Here is a 24,887-nt window from a genome sequence, read left to right as displayed (position 1 = left end):
TTGTCTTCAGACACACCAGAAGAGGGCACTGGATCCCATTACAGATGGTTGTGAGCCACCATGTGGTTGCTGGGAATTGAACTCAGGACCTCTGGAAGAGCAGTCAGTGCTCTTAACCACTGAACCATCTCTCCAGACCTCATGGTACCTCCTTCTTTAAGGCGTGCCTTTCAACCCCAATTTTCTAAGCAAGATCATCCTTCATAGACACTCCCAGAGACTAAAGGAATCTAGGCAATCTACTATAAATGTGCCTGGAGGAATATCTCTTAGGTGATTCCAGAGCCTATGAAACTGTCAATCAACACCAACCATTGCAGGTTATACCAGAGGTTATACAGGACATACCAGAGTCTTAATTAAAAGAAAAGATAAAAAGAAAGTCACCATCCTTCAGAGGGTGAACCCTAAGCTTGAATGAAAATGTACTCAAACTTCCATGGCATCCCAGCCATTCATTTGATAAATTAGGAAATTATCTTTGCTTTTCAGCATATCTCTATTTTATAGGTTCAATATTCTTTCCCACAAGAACTGTTTGAATCCTAATGCCCAATACCTACATATCTGGCTTTATTTTAAATGGTTTTACAGCCACGTGTGCTGCTGCTACACACCTTCACTCACTGCCCTGGTGAGGCTGAGGTAGGAGGACAGAAAGTACAAAGCAGTCTAGGCTTAGTGAAGAGAGAGAGAGAGAGAGAGAGAGAGAGAGAGAGAGAGAGAGAGAGAGGAGTGGAGGGAAGAGAAAAGAAGAAGAAGAAGAAGAAGAAGAAGAAGAAGAAGAAGAAGAAGAAGAAGAAGAAGAAGAAGAAGAAGAAAAGAAGAAGAAGAAGAAGAAGAAGAAGAAGAAGAAGAAGAAGAAGAAGAAGAAGAAGAAGAAGAAGAAGAAGAAGAAGAAGAAGAAGAGGAGGAGGAGGAGGAGGAGGAGGAGGAGGAGGAGGAAGAGGAAGAGGAAGAGGAAGAGAAGAGAAGAGAAGGGAAGAGAAGAGAGATGAGAGCAGAAGAAGAGAAAGAGGACAAAGAGAGAAGAAGGAAGGCTTTGCAGATTGAAATGGAGGTTGATATTCCTGGCTCTTTAAAAGAACAGAAAGTTGGAGGTTAACAGAGGCGGCCACATGAAGACAGACTGAAGACAAGCTACTAGAAAGGAACGTTTGGATCTACAGAACTTTAAGAGACTGAGATTCTCCCTTTAGAAGCTTCAGAAGACCACATCACAACTGACACCTTGGTACTGGACTGCTAGCATCTAAAACTGTGAATGACAAACCCTGTGTCTGGGTTGGCTACCTAGGCATTGGCCCTGTGCTATAGCAACCATGGGAACCTTGTTTAGTCATGTGTCTACTCATTAGATGCCCTCTCCTCACTTCTTCCCACATATTGTTAGCCCAAGAGGATCATGCTCTAGCATCTTCACAGAGTATGTCTGCTGAATTGAGGGCGCAATTTTAGCATCTAGTGCCCTGAAACCTGAGACTAAGGGGCTGTCTTATGCATGCATGCATTCTACTGAAGGAGGCATGGAAAGTAATCTGGGACTGCTCCTGAGAGAGGAAATACACCTCTGTTTATTTGTAAATAATTCCTATCATTCAGAAGGCTTCCCACATGTTGTTCTGCCTACACACCTTTGAGAAATGTGTCTTTCTTTGCTTCCCCAACCTCATCGCATAGGGACCCAACCTTCTAGCTTTGTCCACCCTAATTCTTCAAGCTTTATAGCAACTGGAGAGAGAAAAGGCCTATGTTCAAGGCTTTTTTATTCCTGAACTACTTGGAGGAATTACTCATTAGGTTCTCTTCTAGATTGCTTTTTGGGGAATCGTAGACTGGTCGTGGGTTCTTGGCTAATCCTCAAAGAACATAAGGCAAAATTCGCCATTCTCCTGCCCCATAATTATAGTATCCAATTACTTCTCATGAGCTGTACATAAAAGGAAATTTGTAGAGTGGCTGCTTTGTAGGGAGGCTTTGGAAGCTTTAAATTGTCCCCTGAAGCAAGGCTTATAAAAGTGGTCTATACAGAAGTGAAGTAGGTGGCCATGGGCAGGATGCATCCATTTTTACTGGAACTTTTCAGAGCACACATGCTCCCTGAGGGAAGCTGTATAAATGTTGCCCTGTGGTTCACCTTGGGGTGGTACTCTGGATGTTGAGTTGCTGGAGTTACTGTCAGGACAAGAGGTGGTGGTCATGGTGGTGGTAGGGTGGTTGTAGTGATGGTGGTGGAGATGGTGGAGATGGTAGAGATGATTGTGGTGGTGGTGGTGGTGATGGTCCTAGAGGTAATGGTTATTGAGGACTCCTGCTTCTCCTTTTCATTTGCCAGAGCCTCAAATGGACCACTCCCAGTGCTGATGTAACAGACCCCCCAGACCTTAACACAACTGACACCATAATAGAAGAACCATTCTGGCCTTGGAATTCTGTATGAAGGCAGCAATACTTGCCAAAACAAGAATAAAGACTTCTGGGAATGTCTCTAGATGTACTAACCTTGATTTTGGCTTCAGTTGTCCTACTTCTGACTAAATGTCCTTGCTAACTGAAGTATGTCAGCCCAGGATGTGGTTTGGGGGCTTAAAATCTCATTCTGAGAAGGCTCAAGGCTGTACATGGGTCCCCAACACCCAGTGTACTTTCTTGCCAGTTAATAACTTTCTATTGGCCTAAACCCATGTCCAAATATTCTTCTCTGGTGGATACCTTGCAAAGCAGATTTTGCACGTTTAAAGGCTTCATTCACTTGGCATTGAAAAATATCAGATGTTCTTCTAGTTAATTGCAGTCTTGGACATCCATTTTTTGTATGTTTTCATACTCTCCTGTGGAAATTATTTTAAGAAGCTCTAGTGTCATACATATTTATATACCTGTTATTTTTTATTGTCAACGCATCCTGGAGCCATCTTGGAAGAGGAAAGCTCAGCTGAGGAATTGGCTTGATCAGGTTGGCCTGTGGGCATGTCCGTAGGACATATTTGTAGTTTGTAATTGACTGAGGATGTCCCTGCCCACTTTAGGAAGTGCCATCTCCCGGTAGATGGGTCTGGGCTATGTAAAGAAGCTAGCTGAGCAAGCCAGGGGTAGAAAGCCAGCAAGTTCTGTTTCTCTAGGGTCCTTGCTTCTGTCCTTGTAGCCAAGTTCTCGCCTTGGGTTCCTGCCTGGACTTTCCTGCACGATGGTCTGTAACCTGTAAGCTGAAATAAACCCTTTCCTCTCCAAGTCATTTTTGGTAAGGTTTACTACAGGAATAGAAACAAAATCAGGACAGTTTCTGAGGGGAGAGCTTTATTCCCAGAGCTCATGTCTTTACAATGTTTTCAGAGTTGGGAGCATCCACTATCCCCTTTGGACCATCTTTAAGTCAAAGGTTGCCTCTGTGGGGTTGTAATGACCTTTCTGTGAACAGCTTGAATATATATCTTCCTAAACCTATTGGATATACTATAAAAGCCTAGCACTTCACAGCCTTCAGGCGCTCTGCAACAGGAAAGCTGTTTTCTCCCCGAGTTGTCATGACATCAGCTTCTTCAACCAGACCTCTTTGACTGCAACTTCATTTTTCTTCTTTTCTGTCAAATTTGCACCCACAGTGAGGAAGCATCCACAGTGGAAAGGTCAGTACCTGCTTCATCTTCTCAGTTGGACCTAATTTTTCAGAAAACCAAACCAAAACAATGTTTACCTTCAGACATCAGAGGCATGACAAGACTGAACTATTTGGGGGAGATGTCTCAACATAAATTGCTACAAACGTGGTGTCATATAAACCAGAGGGTGGATTTCTTAAAGTCTGGAAGCTGACAGTCTGAGACCTGGTGCCAGCACAGTTAGTTCTGGACAGGGTCCTTTTCTGGCCTTAAGAGTTGACCTTTCCTTATAGCCCATGCAGGAGCTCTATAACCACTCACACAAGGGCTGCAGTTTCAGTTCTTAGGGTACCATCCTCAGGACCTAATTACCATGAAGGGCCTTACTTCCTAGTACCCTAGTGTTAAAATTTCAACGTGTGAATTTTAGGGGGGGGGATACAAATTTAGTTCTTGTGACAATTAACTAACATCCCTTGCAACATGGGTGTGTTAAGATTTACCTTGGAAACACATTTCCAGGTATTTATCTCAAGGTGTTACCAGAAAGGCCTAACAGAGGGGGAAAGACCTATTCTGAATGTGGGCTGTGCCATCCCATGAGGGAGGGGACTGGACTGAATGAAATGGAGAAAATGAGTTTGGTACCAGCACCTAGCTCTGTCTCCCATTTCATGCTCTTCTCATTATGGCTCTCTTCCATAATGGACTCTACCCTCAGATGGAGCCAAAATAAATCCTTCCTTCCTCCTGTGTTTGCAGGTTGTGATAGCTGCTTTTCATGCTACAGATTAGAGTCATCAGTTGTTGGGAGGGTCAACTGAAGAGTTGTCCTGATGGTCTTTATTGATGTTGAAGATCTGCTCTAAGTATGGCTGTTAGCTTCTACAAGCAACCCAGACATAAAGGGTGGGTGGGGACAGTGCTGTTCAACTTTCTTTCTTGCTGGTGAGTTGATTACCCCATGGCTGTTGCTGCTGCCATTGTTGCTGATTGCCTTGCTAACATCAGAACAGGCATTCCCAGGCTTCCATTGTGGACTAAGGACCATCGCTCTTCAGGAAACTTCTGGACTTACAACATCAGATTGAGACTGATGAGGTACCCAGCCTCCTGGCTAAGTAACTGCTACATTGTTGATCTTCCCACAGTGACAGCCACCACAGACCTACTCAGACTTCTGGGGAGCCGAGCCTCAAGGGCCAAGAGACTACTGGATTAGCCTCTTATTGTGTGTGTTACTTTTAAACATAAACATATGTGTGTGTATGTGAGTGTGTTATGTATATATGTATGTATGTATATATACCATGTGTGTATATACGTTGTACATATATATGTTGCATGTATATATATGTGTTATATGTACACATATATACACATGTATACATATATATGATACCAGGCATAACTTCTCATACCTGTAGGATAGCTCTAAGTAGCTGTGATAAAAATATAACAATCTTTAAGAAATATGTTCAGGGCTGAAGAGATGGCTTGATGATTAAGAGAACTGGCTACAATTCCAGAGGTCCTGAGTTCAATCCCAGCACCCACATGGTGGCTCACAACCATCTGTAATGGGATTTGATGCCCTCTTCTGGTGTGTCTGAAGACAACTATAGTGTCTCATATACGTGAAATGAATAAATAATTCTTAAAAAATACAGTTTAAAAAAGATTTAAAAAAAGAAAGAAATATGCTCAGTTCTGTGGCAGCCACCTCTCAACATGAAGCAAAAGTCAGGAGCATAGAGGCTCAGTATTTTAAGGAGCAGCCAAGTAGAGGAATGGTAGGAGCCCAGAGCCCTGAAGGCATCACTCAGATTCTAAAGCAGTCTCAGGGACTTACATTAGACACCCCCCAAACTATCCTGACTATAAATAATTGAGTCTCTTCTTGCTGTTGTTATTGGCTGACATAGATTGCTCATGGTCTGCTGCCAGCCGCCCTGCCTCAGTTTCCCCCTCATCGCAGTGTCTGTTGTTCCCAAGTCTCCACACTCCACATATTCTCATGCTTACGGTCGTAAGTCTCTCTCATCGCCTAGAGTTCTCTCATCTGCTTCTGTCTCAGGCGGGTGTATATCCACACACTCTTCACAATGCAGTTTTAATGGCACTTACACATGGAGACATCATACCTTCCTATTAGGCAGGCTTTGTCTTCTCTGAACATTTGTTTACATCTCTTTCATAAGCCAGGTATACATCTTATATGTTTTCATTTTCTCCACTATTGGATGTCACTGAAGGCCAGCGTCAGCATTTTCACATGTAAGTCCAGGACACACAGTGGGCACTTAGCATTGTTTCACCGAGTAATCAATACATTCTTTCTCTCAGTGATATCACCTTTCACCATGCTGAAGCCCATCCCTTGTGAACATGGCACATACAACTTCAACTAGTCTTTAACTAATGTATCCTGTGAGCTCTAGTTTTACGCTTCCACTAAATCCTCCATGTTAAAGTTGGGAAAGAATGTAGAATTGTCTTCAGGTTCACCATGGTGATGAGCTCTCTGTAAAATGTGGGATTCTGGAAGTAAATGTATTCGAGAATCATTGAGTTAAACCAAATTTAAAAATGTCTTCAGGTAAATGTCCTCCCAAAGTCTATAGGTTAATGGCATGCTCCCAGCCTGGAGTGCTATTGGGACGTGGTGGCCCATCTAGGAGGTAAGACTTATCAGGAGGAAATTAGATCATTTAGGAGATGCTCATGAAGGAGAAACCAAAATAATATTTATAAATATTATAACCATATACGGGACCAAATATAATAACCATAATTTATTATGCCAAGATAGGCTCAAAGAAATTGGGCCAAATGACCATGAACTGAACCTTTTTAAGAAAAAGGAGATACAGAGATCTTATTCTAGTTTGATTCTGTTGCTGTGACAAACACCATGACCAAAAGGCATTTGAAAAGGAATGCACTTATTTTAGTTTACAGATTACTGTTCATCATTGAGGGAAGTTGGGAAAGGAACTCAAGTAAGATCTTGAAGCAGAAACTACAGAAAATGCTGCTTGCTGCCTCATTTATAGACCAGTGTTTAACTACCTTCTTGTATAGTCCAGGACTAACTGTGTAGAGAATAGCGCTACTCACAGTGGACTGAGCCCTCTGTGCTGGCTAGTTTTCTGTCAACTTGCCACAAGCTAGGCTCATTTGAGAGAAGAAAACTTCAGTTGATAAAATGTCTCCATAAGACCAAGCTATAGGCAAGCATATAGGGCATTTTTTTTAAAAATTAGTGATTGATATTGGCATTCCAGCTCATTGTGGATGGGACCACTGCTCTTGGTGATCTTGGATGCTGAAGGGAAGCTAGCTGACCTCTATGGAGACTAAGCCATTAAGCAATATTCCTTCATAGCCTCTACATCAGCTCCTGGCTTGGTTTCTTTCAATGATGAATACTGATATGGGAGTTTAAGCCAGATCAACCCTTTCCTTCCCAAGTTCCTTTTGGTCATAGTGTTTTATCACAACAATAGTAACCATAACCAAGACTCTCTCCCACATTGATTAATAATCAAGACAGTTCAAACAGACATGCCCACTGCCAGTCTGATCTAGACAATTCCAGAGTTGATGCTCACATCTCAGAGGACTCTTAGTTCTCTCAAGTTGACAACTAAATTTACCTAAGACAGTCATTTTGTTTTCCTATATTAAATTGCTTACCTGAAGGATTTTTTTTGCAGTAATACAAGCTAATACAACCCCCATAGGGTTCATTTTATGCTAACGTATGTAGGGTATGTTCTTTCCCATCCACACCATGAAATTCTTTCTATCAAAGTGTTTCCTTGAACTTGGTTCTTTGAGGCATACTCAGTTCTAATATGGGCTTCTCATTCAACAGAATAGATCCTCTCTCCTTGGCTCACAGAGACGAGCCTGCAGCCAGACTGCCTAGCACTGGCCCAGACTTTCCCCATCCACCCTTTGGCTCCATGGTGATCTTCTCCACCACTTTTTGCTCACACCGCTAATTTAGCACTTTGCATGGTGGGCCATGTAGGCACTTACGTCTAGAACTAAATTATAACTTTCTAAAAGGAAGGAGCTATTTTAACACTGTTCTAGTCTTTCCCTCACTGTGTGTAGAGCCAGTCATGTGGTTGAATGAAGAAGAAATAGAAAATTGATGAACGCGGAAAATAAAGGTGATCGTGTTGCTTTGAAAAGTAATCATATCTTCCTAGTGACTTGAACGGACACCCCATTATTTTTTGAACCACTAAAATGTGCAAGGATTTCCATGACATCATTACAATACTTTCTTCTCATGAATTATAGAAACACTGTAATTTCAAGGGCAAATGTGTATCTTAATTAATTAAAGACAGCAAAGACCTGGACTCAAAGCAAACTCAGTGGTCCAAAAGGTTTCCTTCCACTGGGAACTCACTTCAAAATTACAAAAGGTCTCAGAATAGAGAGGGAGGGAGGAGGAGAAAGACTTGAAGCCATAGGGTTAAAAAAGGAATAGCTGAGGAAGTTATCCCAAGGGCCAAACTTGTAAGTGCCTTGAGGTTTTCAAGGGTGGCAGCCACTGCTGTTGGGACATTTCCATCTTAAACCCAACAAGCAGGGCACACAAATGGTACCAATTAATCTGAGATTGGTAATGGCATGTTTGTTTTGGAATGAAGGAATGCCATTGTGGCTTCCCTGCTGTGGTTGGATTGCTGTGGATGGAGGACGGGGAGATCTATGTCCTGGACATAGTCATGCTGCCATGTCATGGCCTTTGGGAGCCATCCAAGATGGTTTGGAGGTAATTTGGAGTCCCTGGATAAAAAGTACTTTCTCCATGAAGCTCAGAGAAAAGACAAGAGCATACCATGATTCTAAGAATCAGGGGTTAAATAACCTTCATCTGTGGGTGGCCAGGAAGTACTTCCTGTGGGCTCACACCCATTTGATGTGCAGGAAATACTTTATTGACCTGCCACACCCACAATTTGTTATTGTGTGTATTTATTTAATTAGTTGTGTGCGTCCCCACGTAGAGATCAGCGAACAAGCTGGGGCGAAGGTCTTCCTTCACCTTCTACCTTTTTGACACAAGGTTGCTTGGATAATGCTACAAAGCTGGCTGGCCTGCAAAGGTCTCATCTGCCTTAGGAGTATTGGGATTACAGGAGCACGTTTACCTCACCAGTCCTTTATATGTTCTAGGGATCCAAACTCAGGTCCTCATGCTTGTGTGGTTTTACCCACTAAGACATCCTCAGCCCACATTTATTTACTTTTTGAAGGAGAATTTTCTTTTTCTTATATGTTCCTGTTATCTAGACTACAGTTCAAGTCTACAGGTCCAGCATTTCTAATATATCCTACCCCTGTAGTGGCTTTTACCTTACTTTGTGGGCCAAGTCAATTTTCTGCACCAGGCATGGTGGTTTGGAATAGCAGAGCCCTTACTGGGCTTGTTAGGAAGGACACCAACATTCTCTGGGTCAGAAAATAGCTCTTTCCAGAGAGATTTTTACAATTAAGTGCAAATGAATCCAAAACACATGGATCAAATTTCCCTGAAATTATATACAGTTATACAAATTAAGGGGGAAAAGGAAATATTTTTTTCTGATAGTGTCGTACATCGAAACAAACAACACACACATAAGAATGTGCATGCTCATGTGGATGTACATGTGTATTTGTATATATGACGTATATTAAAGGTTGATGTGCATATGTGTGCACACATGTGGACATGTGTGTATATATGTATGTGTGCACATGTATGTATAAGTGCACAAGTGTATTACCACATGTGCATATGTATTCTGTACACAGGAATTAATGTGCATGTGTTTGCAAGTGCACATATGCATATATGTAAGTATATGTGCACATATATGTATGAGCATGTTTAAATGTATATTTGTACATATATATATGTTTACATGTATACTGTGTATGCTTGTGCTGACATGTACACATGTGTATTGATATATGAATGTACAATTATATGTGCATGTTCATATGTGTGTTTGTATATGGGTATGTTCATATGTGTGTTTGTATACAATTATGAATGTGCATGTATATATGAGTGCACATATGTACATGTGTAGATGTGCACAAATATATGCATGAGTATTTGTATGTCTGCACATTTGTACATGTGTGTATGGTACTGTGCATGTATGTTTGTGTATATGTATGTGCATGCTTATGTACTCGTGTGTCCTTATATATGTACATATGCATGAACATGTGTGCATGTACATGTGAATATGTATATGCAGGCACACATGTGTATTTATGTTTGCACACATGCACATACTTAAGGAAATATGTGTATATATATGTATGTGTAATCACATGTGTTTTTGTGTACACAAGTGTTTATGTGTATGCATGTGTATGTCTGCACATATTATATACATGTATATATGTGTGTGCATGTACACATGTGTATGTATGCATAAGTATATGGATGTGCACATGTGCATACATGTATTTGTGAGTATGCACCTGTGCCTGCTTGCACATACATTCACATATATGTATACATTATTATAAGTGCATACACTACAAATACACATATACATGTGTATGCACATATTCCTATACATAGGAATATGTGTACACACATACATATTCCCTTGTACACATATATACTTGTACATACTATGCAAATACATGCATGCACATACACATGTGCATAAGAACTGTCACACATTCCTATACTCATGCACATATGTTCATACACATAAAGATGTATATGTTTTCACATACATATAGACATATACATTTGTATATTATATGCATCTACACATTTATGCATAGGTCCTCACACAGATAAATATATATATGCATACATGTGTGACCACTTGCATATATACAAATGTTTGCACACACAGATACATATATACTGTACACACATACATATGTATATGTCTGCATACACATAGACATGCACATATATTGCACACATATGCATATACATGTGCATGTGTGCACAAACATAAATATGAACATTTACACATGTATATTTACTACACATGTGCACATATACATACTTATGTGCATGTGTGCATACACACTTAAGTGTACACATGCACGCACCTACACATATAGTTGTGGACACATCTGTGCATACACATGACCACATGTGCACACATATATTCAGATACACATATACATATAGACATGCACACTTACATACTTAACTGTGTGCACACAGATACATATGTGCATCTGTGGGCATATACAGACACATGTGCATTTGTGTATATCCATCCATATGCACTTGTGTGCACAAACATATATGCATGCCACATGTGCAGACAGACCTGAGTCAAGCAGAGCTGCTGACCTTCCATGTGTGGAAGCCAGCTGAGCTCATCTCTGCCTCGAATGTCTGTGCCTTCCTTTCTGGTCACCTGAGGGTGAGGTCGTGCTGTGGTGGGAAACCTCTCTTCAGCCAAAATGCTCTGTGATTTTGCAGAGGGAGCAGGGCAGCCAGAGGGAGAGCCCACTGTCAGTTAAGCTTCTCCACTAGTTGCCTTTACCTTTGTGAATGCTGTTAAGATTTGGGCTTTAACATACATAGCTTTAAATCAGTAATATCCTTCATGGGTCTTTGATTTGTTGGCTCCATATGTAACCTCTTGGCCCACTAAATTGGCTCCGACTCAAATCCTGTTGCTTTTTCACTTTCAGCTTTTATTCTAGTTGAAAAAGAGGGTGCATGGCACTGAGAAAGGAGCAGAGGGAAGCGAAGGAGAGGCAAGGCGAGGCGAGATGAAAACGGACTACTCCGCTGCTGAGCTTCTTAAATGTGGAACTCATTGTCTGTACTGGCTTTGGGGCAGAAAAAAGAAAAGAAAAGAATAAAAAAAAAAAACAAGAGTTGAAAAATTTGTTGAAGTCTGGATTTCTCCTTGCGCCCATCCCTGCCCCCCACAGCCATTTTCCTCTTGTAAAATTAAAGCTGAAGCCAGCAGCTCCAGTCTTGTTCTTGAATGTCACTGCTCTGTTGCTATTATTCTGATTTTTTCTGGGCAATGCCCATTGGTTCTCTGCTGCAGCTCAATTAAGGGAGCCCTGCTCCTCTCAGATCTGGCCTGACAGCTGCATTGAATTTGGGCTCACAGGGTGATTTATTGGGTCTGCCGATGTTCAGCCACATGATTTAGTAGGGAAAAAAAAGGAGAAAAACTTGGAATGCACCAAAAAAGCAATATATGCATTATTATTAATAATAATAATAAAGATAAATGTCAGCCCCGAGTGACTCTGGTGGCCCCTGCCACTCCATTTAACATTTTAGCGGTGGCATGTGGCCCATGCATGGCACTTGATTCTGTCTGGTGCCTTCCAAAAGGCTAAGAAAAGGTTATTTGTCAAATGCTGGGTTAGAGTTGGGGGAGGTATTTTCCAAGCTCTAGGTCAGACCAGCCCAGCTGCATTCCTGTCCCTGTCATTGAAGGGGCTGAACTTTGTCACATTATTAAGCTGTCAGCAAGGCCAGGGCGTTGTTTAGATTTCTGGTGGGAACTCCTCACACATGCTCTGGGGCTCCATAGGGATTTTATCAACACCATTGTAAAACACACACAAATGAGCTGTGCTGGAGTTGCCCTGGGAAGACCAGGCTCCCTCTGCCTCATCAGGAAAGAATGGAAATACCAGAGCTGGACTCTTGTACCACCCACAGGCGGTCATCCTCCCTGCTGTCCCTGCAGACATCACCGCACACACAGCAGGTCCCCTGCTCTGCCTGGCACTTATCCCTGGGTGTTAATGGCAACGTAGTCACCTTTGGCTTCGACCAGGTTCGGTTGCCCTTACAGTAGCTCATCCCCAACCCCTCAGGGCCATTCAGGCTAGGAAATCTGAATTCCTCAAGAACTGTGGCGTGCCCTATCTCCATAACGAAGGCTTCAATTCAAAGGGAATCAAAAGGAACAGCTGTGCCACAGAGCTTTCGGCAGGGACTCCAGGAGAGGGCTGCAGCAAAGGAGGCTTTCCATAGGCCTTCAAACCACCCGATTCACACTCAGGCCAAACTGCGTCCACAGGGAACAGATATTGGAAGTGAGGTGTGGGGAGAGGAGCAAGGAAGGCTAAAGACGAGTGGTGACGGCAACACCTGCCATGTCCCGTATGTTGCATTTCTCGTTGCTGTGATGAAATATTTAACAAAAGCCACCCGCAGAAAGGAATGTCTCTTTTGGCTCACATTTTGAAGGTGCAGTGCACCATAGGGGGAAGGTGCAGCTGGTCAATGTTGGCTCAAGGACAATTCTGCTTAGGCTCCGCCCAACAGCTGCTTAGCCACAACTTTCGTCATCACCGCCCACCTGCCCTGGAAGCCAGATGGGACAGCAAGGTTGTAAAAGAGGACAGCTTGCTACCCTACCTCCTCTCCCTCTCCCCCTCTCCCTCTCCCCTTCCCTCCCCCTCTTCCTGTCTTCCTGTCTTTCTGTCCTTCCCCTTTGTTGCCTCTACCCTGTTTTCAGGCATCCACTCTCCTCCCCTTCCCAATAAACTTTCTTTATACTGTCACTTGGTGTGATTCCCCTTGGTAGGGCCTGCCAGGTACTCCCGCGGAAGCCGAAACAGTATTTTACTGCACGGTAGTGTTACATAACAGCAAGCAGGGAGGGCCGAAAGCTGGTGTTCCACTCACTTTCCCTGTCTGTGGGATGGAACCACCCACAGTCAGAATGGGTTTGCCCTCTTCAGTGAAACCTTTCTGGAATCACCCTCACCGATCTGCCCAAAGATGTGTCTCTTTGGTGATTCTAGATTCCGCTAAGTTGGCAATGGAGATGAACCATCATAGAAGATCCAGGATCCTTCAACTCTTTGAAAAGCGACCTAGCAAAACAGTCACCAGCCATTCTTCTCACCTCCAGGCCCCACCCCCAAAGGACAGAGCAGAGGGGTATGCTCAGAAAAAGCCCGGGCATTCTTGGGATTCATAAAAATATCAGGTTATCCTTGAGCAGTTTGAAACCTACTAACTAATTTTGTTCTCTGTTGGCTCTGTAACTATGACCACATGTCATATATGTTACGCACATATTTTATATATGTATACATACAAAATACACACATACATACAGTTACATAGATATATACACACAGGAATGGTGACATTTATAGCAGTGCAATAGGATTACAGCGGCACATGTTTGTGGACATAAGAGAGGACTAGGAGACACAATACAAATACAACATGCTTTTAAACACACTAGGAACTAAATCAGTTCTGGTACTTAGTATGTTGCCCAGACAAAAGAGCAAATCCTGTTTTCTGTTATATCACATATATGAACATAGACATTCCAGAAAGAACCACTTTGTATAGGACTATTCAGAGAGTTACCTGTTCAAATCTATTGAGATAGATTCCTAGAGGGATAATGGCATTTCATCTATCCTTGAAAACAACCTTTAGGGCTCCTCTGACCTATTAGAAACTATTATGGATTTAAAATAAATAGATGGATGCACTATATAGATGAATAAATATGGAACTAATATATGAAACATGAATGTTATGAATATCATATATAATATATTTGAACACATGGAATTTTCACAGGAATAGATAATGAATGGATGACATAATATATATTATAAATGTAATACATACAAATTCATATATGCTTATACATATGGGCATAGTTGATAGATGATAGATGATGACTGGATGACTAAGTAGACACATGAGTGGGTGCACTGATGGATAGATGATAGATAGATCAATAGATAGATAAATAGGTTAGATAGATGATAGGTAGGTAGATTAGATGGCTAGATGATAGATAGATCGATAGAGTAGATAGATGATAGATATCACCTATATAATTGATAGTTGGTAGAGAGTTGATAGACAAACAGATGATAGGTGAATATAGATAAATAGATAGCTGATAGATGTTAGATAGATAGATAGATAGATGATAGATAGATAACAGATAGATAGATGATAGAAGATAGGTAGATGTTAGATAGATGATAGACAGATAGATAGATAGATAGATAGATAGATAGATAGATAGATAGATAGATAGAAGACATGATGGACGGAAGACAGACAGACAGACAGACAGACAGACAGGGATTTTCTGTCATCCCCATCACTCTTCTGATATTTTCTAGAGAAAGCTTAACAAAGCCCTAGGACTTCTTGGCCCTGCTCTGGTAGGCAGCTGTGCTGAGTTCTGGGCCCAGCTCTGTAACTAGCCAGCTGTGAGAACTTGAGAAATACAGCAGCTCTCTGATTGGCAAGGAGGACTCACTAACGAATCAGGCCTCCCTGATCCTTTTCCAACTTGCCTGATCAAATTCAGAGCAAAGGAGTCAGAGACATTGTGTTTAGAATTCCAGAGGCACAGGAGGAACAATGTCAGCTGTGACACTCGCACAATGGAGCAAGTCACACCTAAACAGAAACACATGGCTGTTTTCTCTCCCCAATCCAAGGCAGGGCAACATGTGGGTGGTCCTCACTGGGAAGTGGGAAAGAACGAACACCTGTTCACAGGAGATTTTCCATATAAGCTAAACCCCAGCTCCTTTCTCAGACCCTCCATGCCTTATAGTCCATTGCCCTACAATGAACTCCTAATGGGGAAACTTCTAGCAAGGCCGTGTGGTACCATGTGAAAGGGGTAGACAACCTTATTCAGTTGTAGTCACCAGAGCTTTGAATGGATGCCCTAAGAACTCCAGGTGGAAGCCACAGATCTGTCAAAGGATGTCCCAGTCACTGCCCGCTCATCTCCTTCATTGTGTAGCAGCACAATATTATGAACTATTCCAAAAGGTTACCATAACAATGAACCAGCAAAGATAGCACAAGAGAAGTGCTCAGCCTTGAGTAAAACGCATCAACCAATTAAGAGAGTGGGTGTGGACTCAGGTAATCTGAGCTGCACCTTGATTGGCCAGCATGTGATTGTCAAGGAGTCATTTCCACATTGGAACCCTGTTCTCAGTTGCAGAATGGGAAAGGGATTGACCAGAGCAGCCTGTGCTTTCCTTTGACTGGGACTCTGCTAAGAATAAATAGAAGTGGAACTTTTAATAGCACACATCCCAGGAAGATTAAATAAAACCATACACAAATCTCTTGGTACTGGGTAGAAATATAGTAGGAATGCAAAGTTACTTGTTATTCTTACCATTATCCATAAATCCAACTTCTAAATATAGTCAGAAATGGGTATGAGCCAGATGCCTTAAGATTATTATTGCATTGGTCCAGAGAGATGGCTCAGTGGGTAAAGGTGAAGCTTGATGACCTGAGTTTGATCTCCGGGACTCATATGCTGAAAAGGGAGAGCTCAGCAAACTGACATCCTTAAGTTGACCTCAAATTTCCACACATACTTTATGGCACATGCATGTGCACATGCACATGTGCACATGTGCGTGCACGCACATACACACAGAGAAAAACCTGCACTCACTCACGTACAAGTAAATCAGTGTGAGAAACAAAATCAAATAAAAAAGAATATTATTACATGGGATTTCTATACTACACCAATTCTGCAAGGCTTAGCAACCATGGCAGAAGGGGTGAAAAGGTTGTTAGAATAAGAACTGGATGGTGATGAGTCTGTCCCTAGATCCTTGCTGGCAAAGTGAGAGGGGACTGTCATTGAATTAGAACAGTCGGAACAACACTGGGACAAAGGGAATGTTAAAGAACTCTGGAGCAGAGAGGGAATGGGAAAGCCTGTTGAGTAGCCAGAGATTCCCTCACAAGGCATCCAGGCCCTGCCTCCATGGACTCACCCCCATGGCCATTCAGAACCTATTTTTTCTGCATTCTGCACTCTTCCAAATGGTCTGCTCTGTCAAGCCTTCTCTGACTTGACATGCCCAAGCTCCCCACAACATACACACACACACACACACACACACACACACACACACACACACACTTACTTTTAGAGTTGTTGCTCCCTCCACTCACAATAACACTCTCCTTATACTCTTGGCTAAACAACAATCCTCAATGACAAAGCCCAATTTCAACTCAAATTCTTCCCTAACAAGTATGGTTCACTCCACTGTGGTCTGGATTCCAGACTCAACAACAACAACGAAGAAAGAGATACAGGCAAACAAAAGAAAGAAAAAGAAGAAGAAAGGAAGAAAGACAGACAGAAAGACAGAAGGATGGAAAGAAAGCAAGCCTTGGACTAGAATAATTTCTCTGCTCCTTGACTATGGCTGCAATGAGAGCCACCTCACATTCCTGCAACCAAGCTGTACCCATAAGGATGAACTGGACCCTCAACCCATGAGCCAATACAAACCCTTCCTTCCTTCTGTAAGTTTCTTTTTGTCAACAGCAACATCACAGCAATGAGGCAAGGTATACACCTAAGGCCTTCCTGAGCTGCATGAACTTGAGAATGGTAAAGACATAGTATGAAGGAGAGCTATAGAGCCCACTGCCCAGTCAGACTTTAAAGCCACTCAGCCAATAGATAGTCAATCCTTTACAGACCATCTAGAGTGTGTGGCCTTGATAGCCACTTGATCTTCTTGGGCCCAAATTTCTTCACCTGTAAAACAGGATTAACAAAGGTGCAAACCCTGTGGGGCTAAAAGAGTTAATTAAAAATGTCTCCGAGTGCTGTTTGGCACATAGAAATGCCATTCCCTGTTCCTTTGGCATAATTGGACACCCCGTTTAACTGCTAACTTCCAGTTCATAGTCCTGAGGACTATCTAGCCTAGTAAATTCACATGAAGTGGGCAATCCCCAACTGCTGGTGGATCATTAACACATGCACCATTTGTAACAGTCAGAGTGGCTCTTAAGGAAATTCTGTGAGAAGTTTCAAAGCTTCTAGAACCATCCTAGCTCTCTAGGAACATGTCTAAAGTGAGCTCTCAACTATTTCTAGCCCCATTTTAGCCTCTAAGGGTGTAGAAGCCACTTTTCTCACAACTTTGATAAAAGCAACTTTGGCTCAAGGATTGAGGGTAGAGTCTGTCAAGGTAGGGAAGACATGGTGGCTGGAGCCTGAAATAGCTGGCCTCGGTGTACCTGCAGTCAAGAGGCAGAGCAAGGTTAAAGTCTGTGCTCAGATTGCCTTCTCCTTATTCAGCCCATGGAATGATGCATTCAGTAAAACGTCTTTGGAGACGCTCTCATAGACGAGCCCAAAGTTGTGCCTCTAGTTGATTGCAAATCTAGTCAAGTTGGCAATAAAGATTAATTGTCAGGTGTACGACGATATAAATCTGCTATTTGAATGAGGGAGAGAGCATTTGTAAGACATAGGCTGTTCCCACTGTGCAGGTAACTGCCATTTCCTTTGACAGAAGGTTGATGGGGGCTGACAGTGGGTTGAGGAAAATGGTATTGCTAAGGTCCACACAGATGTCCATGGGGCCATGAATGAAGACTTGGACAGGAGGGCACATAGGAAGAGAATCTCGGCCTCCGACTCAGTCAGTATGGCTCAGAACCTTGTAGACTTTAGTTGGCACAGACAGTTGATTGGAAAAAACGCGGGCTCTTTCATTAAACTTCACCATCTCTAAGTATTGTTAATGCAAAAGGAAGTCAGAAAAGGAGGGTTGTCAACTGTTCTTGTGTATCCAGCAGTATTTGCTGAGGGTCTGGACAGTGCACAGCTCTTTGGTCCTGTCTTTGCTCCCATGAGGCTCGATGTGGGTCGGCAAGCAGGACAATCTCATGTCTGCGTAGAAATACGCGAGGACAATCATTCTGCACTTTGCATGGGAGTGCTGCCAAAAAGGATAAAATATGGTTTCAATCCTCCTCTCACGGAGCACTTTGTGAGCAGAGAATGAGAGAAAGCAGCCAGGCATGTATAAAATGGAAGCTTCAGTGAAAAGTGCTTCTTGGAAAGACAGCAAGAATCGAGGGAGGGGCCCAGGCTCCTGGTAGTGGCATCCGATAGTGATGCTGAAGGATCCAACCCTTCTGGAAGGTCTCGTGTGCTTGCCTGCCCCCAGGACTCTGGAGGGAGTGAGAAAGAGCTGAGCCGCAGAGTGAGCACACCATCTACTTGTGAGGAAGTGTGATGTTTGCCTTTTGGTGTCAGCACTGGTCCAGAGGCAGTGTGCCAAGGTCACTCTGGCCCAGGAAGGTGGGAAGGAGAGGTCTCCAGGGGAGCTTCTGAGCATAGCAGCTGGTATGAATTTCAGAATTCCAGACTGGAGGGAGAGGGCTGAGAGGTCTTAGAGTCAGCCAGTTCTCATGGTTTTAAGCATTTAAGTTTCCTTTAGGTGACCATTCAGGTCATAACCACCCCTCTACAATTCAATTAATCCAATCATCCCCTGGGGGAAAACTAGAACCATCCAGAATCCTGGTCTATAAGCATCCCTCCCACAATGCACACTTTATGGCTACAAGTGTCCCTCTACAATGGGAAACATTTAATTCCTCTATTGAGGAGGCTCTATGTCAGCCATTCCGTGATTCATAAGAAATGTGGTGCTTGCAAATAAATGATGGTGGAATGACATATAAAAAGCAGCTACACTGATTTTCCTGGAAGCCAAGAGAACAAAACTTTGAATGGGAAGTTTCACCCAAGAAACGGGTGTGGACCAACTAAGAATGTCGAAGCCAGAGGCAGCCAGTGCTCAGATCCCTCTCACACACACCTTACCCCAATAATAACACCTTACCTCATTTTCTCTTATGACCAAAGGAGCATGGTCCAGCTATATCAAAAGTGCAGAATTACACAATCAGCAATAGCCCAATGTCGTGCTCAATACTACTGTACAAAAGAAGACCCAGTCTTGACCTTGTAGAGCAGCTTAATTCCTCGTAGATCTCTAAGAGTTGTTCTCTTGCCTTTGAATAAATGCACACACATCTTTTGTCTCTGTTTTTTTTTAAGTGGGTAAAATAGTGTAAAGGCTATTGAACCTGCACCATTCATACAATAAAGCAGAAATTGCCATGGCTCTGTCTGCTCCATGGCTGTGTAAAAATCAATAGTGTAGAATGGTCATAAGATTTATGAATAGAAAGAAAACAACTCAAGGTCTCTATCACATGTCCAATCCAAATAGTTCTTTTTCTTTCTTCTCTTTGTCCCACTGGTCTCTCAAGCTCATCTCAGTTCATGGAAACCATGTAGGTCAAAGAAGAATGTAAGACCAGTGTCTTTGTCTTAGACTAGCCTCTCCACCTAGGGCCATTTTTCTTAGTTTTCAGGGGTTTTCACAACCCAGTTCATACCAGTGGGTTAGAATGGAAAAAACACTGAGAAAGCTGAGAAAACTAATTTCCATTGTCAACCTGACTCCATTTAGAACATCTAAGAGTCATGCTGTGAATATGAATCCCTGAAAATAACCCATGTCTCCAAAGGTTGATTGATTGATTAGAACTTAGTGATAGAGAAACATTGGAATGTTACAGGTTCAGAACCCAGTTACAATTTATCTTGGGGTAGCTTTAATCTCCTAAATAGCCATGTCCTGGCATTGGCACCACACATTTTCTTTAAAATGTGCTTATTGCAATAACCATTGTGATCTTGAGAATATAGTCTCTGTACTATTTTCAATGGGTTCTACATCTTGGATGTGTTATGTCTCCCCAGTGTCCCTTCATGTGCCCAACCATCTGTGGGTCCAGCTAGACCCATACTTATCTAGAGAAATTGAAACTCCCAGTGGCCTAAGACCCGCCCATGCCTTTGTGGTAACTTTCCCCCTTAAGTTACTTATGCCTCTTATGTGCATACGCACACAGAAAGAACGAAATGATAGTTACCCAGAAGGGTCTAAGTTACAGGAAATGGGAATATTCAAAACATAGAAAACATACTTGAGCCCAAGGAGCAGAGTTGATCTTGAAATAAATATGGTTTCGATATGCCTCTCGCATAACCCTCCAAATATAAGGACCTGCTATCTCTAATTCCTTTGTTGCAATTTTCCAATAAAATCTGGCAGGGGGCCAAGTTCTCCAAAGACTAATAGGGATAAGAATGTCCCTGATTTCCCTTCAAAATAAGAAATCATTTCAGCGTGAGGAATCCAGCCACAGCTGGCACAGTCCCCATGGGTCTCCGGGTTTCAGGAAAGAGACCTGGGCCTCTCTCCGGCTGTCCCAGAAGCCTCCCAGACTTATAATCTTTCAGTCAACAGCCCAGAATCGTGGCCTACTCAGTTTTCTCTAAAAGCACTTAAGGACAGTTTAATGAAAGGAAAGAGCAGCAGAGAAAGGGGAAAATGCTTTTTTTAGGATCTGAACAAAATATCATGTTTTCTTCTTCTTCTTCTCTCTCTCTCTCTTTCTTTTTCCTTTTTTTTGCAATATTTCTCCTCAGAGAAAATTATAGCCTTCAGGGCCAGCAATGTGCTCTGTGTGTTTTGCTTATTACAGTGGTTAAAATGAGAGCCACGGGTGATGGAGTATCATTATAACATTCTTGATAGCCCTGATATATTTGTGCAAACATAGTTGTGGGCTGTACACGCACATGGATAGATGTGCCCACGTCGTCTGGGGGAGTTTCTCCCATTTTCTTTCCACAGCCTCTTGTATTCCCTTGCAATCCTCACTTGATGCTCTTTTCTGTCTTCCTTTTTATTACAGTTTTTAAATCTTCAAACTACCCCTAACCCTCCCTCACCACCACCCCCCCCCACCTCTCTCAAAACTTACCTTCCTTTCCATCTCCTCAAGCAGAGCTGAAATGTTTCCTGGCCAAACAATTTGCATAGGAAATGTTTCAGGTTAGGAACCAAGTAGCATGTAATCACAGCTCAGGGTTACCACTTTGGTTTGCTTTTGGGTCTTTATCTATTTTCTGATCCTGTCAGGGAAGCCCAGGAAGAGGTCCTCTGACCTCCCAGACAAAGGACTGGAGAATCAACGCTCCCTCCCAAAACCCCCCAAAAACAAAACAAAATAAAAGCAAGTCAAACCATAGGGCAAGGGTAGCATTTGGCCAGACACTGTTGGGATCCAACGAGCATCACTCTCTCCACTCCATTTCTTGTTCTGAAACACTTTAAAATCACCGAAGAAAAGATAGCAAGTTTTCATAAGAGCCACACTGGGACAGGAGGAGAAGGGCTTTGGAGGATGGAGAAAGAACTGAGAAGCTTCACTGAGAGCCCTGAAGGACAGATGGACCTTGTGGAGATAGGGGGTCACACAAGAGAAGCAAAGCAGAAAGAACTTTCCAGACAGGAGGAGCAACAAGGCCATGAGGGCAGTTTAGATGAGTCAAGCATTCTGACATGCTCAATATTTGAAGGCTCATTATACATATGCATATACTTGTGCACATACACATACATATACACACGTACACATATATGCACACATATACACATATACACATATATACATGCACATACACACATGCACATACATATGCATACATATATATGCACATATATACATACATGCACATCTACACACATGTACATACACACATATACATATACAATACATACACACATGCACATACATACATGTACACACATATACACATATACATATACACATACATATACATAAAATGAACATATACACAAAATTATACTAACAATGTTAACAATGTTAGGGATCTTCTGAAATTTCTTGAGGAAACCCAGGCTGAAATATCTTACTAAATTGTCCTCAAAGGCACATCAGAACTTTCATTGCTCAGAACAGACTCACTGCTAAGAACAATAGAGCAGATGACACAAGAACAAGTCCTTCTTCTTGCTTTCTCTTTGCTTCCAAGGGATTTCCATGAGTCTGCTTTCTGAGGGCCATGGATCTATCCTCCTTGTCCTGGATCACCTCAGGTGGCCACACAGAAGGCTCTCACAGGGTTTGCTCACCAGAGTCTCTGCTTCTGTCTTGGCATCTAAAACCCCACTTTATTGACCACTAGTTTTTCCTGTGTGGTATGTCATTGGTGCTTGTGCTCACCCTGGCCTCATAGGTGGTTGTTAGCCATTTAAAGCAATCTGTGTTGGCATGCTAAGAGGACAGACCCTGACAGGTCTCTAGAGATTCCTCCAGTGTCTTTCCCATAGAAACCAGGTATACAACGACAGTTTCACGGAGGCCGACCCTCTATCTTTCTTTAACCTTAGCATGCCCATGAGGGCAACTGAAGCTTAGTGTAGATAGGATGTATGTCTTTGGAAGGTCAGAGGAGAAGGCATTTTTTTTTTGGTAAGGGAAGATCATAGCATCTTCTGGTCTACAGTCGATGTTTAAAACCTTTTCTAAAATGGGACTAATGCAAAAGTCCCTTGGGTACCTTTTCAGAATCATATCAGCACATTATCTGGTAAGCCTTTTCTGTCAGTTGCTGGATTCTGTTAGCAGATTTCTTTCTTGATGTATATGTGTGAGTGTACACACATGTGCATGTGGGTACTCTTAAATATATATGTATATGAAGGCTAGAAGTTGATGCAGTGTGACTTACTCAATTGTAATCCACTTCTCTTTGTGAGGCAGGCTCCCTCATTGAACATGGAGTTTGCCAAGTAAGCCTGATTGACTGGCCAGCCATCTCCAGAAAATCTACCTGTCTCTGCCTCCCTCAAAGCAGGCATGTGGATGCAAGGTGCCACATCTGGCCTTTTACACACCCGCTGAGAATTCAAACTCAGGTCCTCATCTCTGTTCAAAAAGCATTTTAATGACTGAATCATCTTCCCAGCCTACTCTTTCTCTTAAAAAAATGCTTACTATTCAATGAGTCCAAAATTTTTAAGACTATATATGGATACATTACATGTAGTTTTTCTCCAGTAGAAAATCAAATAACCCCCTGAATGACTGAAAAGAAGATAACCTTAAAAAAAAGACATTGGTATTTAAGGCTTCATTTTCACAATCTCTTGCTAGGTATCTGCCCTATATTTCCTTTATCACTTGTATTCTTTCTCCGTACTCCCCAACTCTGTTTTTTAGACAGAATTTTCCTTGTACCTCAAGATAACTCTGAACTCACTACATAGCTTGGACTACCCTGAAACTCCAGATCCTTATCCTTCCTGACTTTTAGAATTAGAGGCTAAGGTTATCACACAGCTCAGATACTGTCTTTCAAGGTAGTTTTGACATCATATAGTGTGGTGGTTTGAATACGCTTGGTCCATGGGAAGTGGTACTATTAGCAGGTGTTTCCTTATTGAAGGTGGTGTGCCCTTGTTAGAGGAAGTATGACACTGTGGAGGTGGGGCTTTGAGAGGTCTCATATGTATGCTCAAGTCTAGCCAGTGTGACAATGTCTCTTCCTGGTTACATTCAGGTCAAGATGTCGGGCTCTCAGCTCTTTCTCCAGTGCTTTTTCTGCCTGGACACTGCCATGTTTCCTACCATGATGACAATGGACTGAACTTCAGAAACTGTAAGCCAGCCCCAATTAAATGTTGTCTTTATAAGAGTTGCCTTGGTCATGGTGTCTAGTAACAGCAATGGGACCCTAAGGAAATCCTAAGACATGTAGAATTCACGATTAATTGGCTTAATAAACCATTGACTTATGCTCACTTTACAGTGGGATGGGAATTATTTTAATTTTTTGGAGCCCAGCAGCTACTGTTTAAGCTCTATTAGAAGCCAGTGCCAGAGAGTTTTTATAACCTAGAATGATCTTCTCTGCAACAGTACATCTCAGCCCAAAGGACTCACACATGACCAGGCTTCCTACTAAGGTGTGATTCTAGCTGAGAAGCTTCTGACCAACTTCCAGCTAATGCCACCTCTGCTGAATGGAGGTCACCTTAAGGAGCCTAGAGAATGGAGATTGTTGACATAAAGCTCCCATGAGTCTTCCTCGCCACTCATCTACCCCCCCTGTGGTCATAAAGGAACCTGATCTCTGCCTTGGCCAAAGAACTAAGCCTGGTTAGGAGATTCAGGGAATTCCGGAGAAGGTTTGAGTGCATATGGAGGGGTGTGGAGAAGAAGGTGGGGGAGCATGAGGAAATGAAGTGGTTCATGCACAATCATGATTTCAGGAGTGTTAAATACAGTCATAGGGAAACATGGTCTCCATTAGAGGAATGGTCCAGCCTGGAGTCACCATACAAGCATTGCAGTCTCCATCATTAGCCAACAGCCTGGGAACCTTCCTCAGCTGTCCAGTGCAAAAGCTGGTCCCAGGCTCTGTTTTCTATGGCTATTGAGCCCCTTGCATGTTGGCTTGGAGCATGCGAGGTGAGCCTCTTTTGTCTCCAGTGGTCACGTTACAACACTCCTGCAGTGTCAGATTCTCCTTTGCAGCATGCTGCCTTGCACCATGGCATGCT

General features: G+C 42.5%; 1 long non-coding RNA gene across 2 annotated transcripts; it reads left to right on the top strand.

The window, feature by feature from the left end:
- The first annotated feature begins 2,434 nt into the window (after window positions 1-2,434).
- LOC108351894 (uncharacterized) lies at window positions 2,435-11,495 on the top strand. Of its 2 annotated transcripts, XR_015629432.1 has the most exons (4): window positions 2,435-3,241; window positions 3,334-3,626; window positions 4,362-4,700; window positions 11,298-11,495. It is a non-coding gene; the product is annotated as an uncharacterized LOC108351894 (long non-coding RNA). The 2 variants fall into 2 exon arrangements; XR_015629433.1 differs by lacking the exon at window positions 4,362-4,700 and having other exon boundaries at window positions 3,135-3,241; window positions 11,298-11,491.
- Window positions 11,496-24,887: the final 13,392 nt, after the last annotated feature.

Source organism: Rattus norvegicus, chromosome 9, assembly GCF_021556685.1.
Source record: "Rattus norvegicus strain SHRSP/BbbUtx chromosome 9, alternate assembly SHRSP_T2T, whole genome shotgun sequence".
Classification (NCBI taxonomy): Eukaryota; Metazoa; Chordata; class Mammalia; order Rodentia; family Muridae; genus Rattus; species Rattus norvegicus.
The sequence above is the reverse complement of the archived record's forward strand: the minus strand, read 5'-3'. Positions and strand labels throughout refer to the sequence as shown.